The sequence below is a fragment of the Mandrillus leucophaeus genome, unplaced genomic scaffold, assembly GCF_000951045.1.
Source record: "Mandrillus leucophaeus isolate KB7577 unplaced genomic scaffold, Mleu.le_1.0 Scaffold8, whole genome shotgun sequence".
Lineage (NCBI taxonomy): Eukaryota > Metazoa > Chordata > Mammalia > Primates > Cercopithecidae > Mandrillus > Mandrillus leucophaeus.
In genome coordinates, this window is record NW_012108696.1 from 2,465,907 (window position 1) to 2,466,934 (window position 1,028).

Here is a 1,028-nt window from a genome sequence, read left to right on the forward strand (position 1 = left end):
AGCCTGGGCAACAAGAGTGAAACTCTGTCTTAAAAAAAAAAAAAAAAAAAAATTACTTTGGGGTGTGTGTATGTATATTTCAAATGATTGAATTTTTCATTAAAAACATTTCAAATATGCCATGAAATCCTATTTGGAGGCATTTCTTCATGTTGTACCACACACAAGAAAGCATCAAAAATGAATTGGTGGCCGGGAGAGGTGGCTCACGCCTGTAATCCCAGCACTTTCCAGCACTTTGGGAGGCTGAGGCGGGCGGATCATGAGGTCAGGAGTTCAAGACCAGCCTGACCAATATGGAGAAACCCTGTCTCTACTAAAAATACAATATCAGCTGGGCGTGGTGGCGCATGCTTGTAATCCCAGCTATTTGGGAGGCTGAGGCAGGAGAATTGCTTGAACCTGGGAGGTGGAGATTGTGGTGAGCCAAGATCGCACTATTGCATTCCAGCCCGGGCAATAAGAGTGAAACTCCATCTCAAAAGAAAAAAAGAAAAGAAAAAAAAAGAATACTTACACTCGTAGGCATTACCCAAGAGAAATGAAAACATATTTCCACACCAAGACCTGTACGCAGAAGTTTATAGCAGGTTTATTTGTCATCTAAAACTGGAAAGAACCATTACGTAATGGATAAAAGAATGGTGGCTCATTCTTGCCATGGAATACAGCTCCATAATAAAAGGCAACGAGCTACTAATACGTGCAACAGCATAGTTGCATCTTGAATGCATTGTGCTGAATGAAAGCAGCAGACCCCAGAGGCCGCATATTGCATTTTTCCATTTCTATGCTGTTATTATGAAATGCAGAGAACAGATCAGCAGTTACTAGTGGCTGCGGGTGGACAAAGGCGTTGACCAAAAGGGCATGATACAACATTCTTTTTTTCTTTTTTTTTTTTTTGAGACGGAGTCTCGCTCTGTCGCCCAGCCTGGAGTGCAGTGGCCGGATCTCAGCTCACTGCAAGCTCAGCCTCCCGGGTTCACGCCATTCTCCTGCCTCAGCCTCCCGAGTAGCTGGGACTA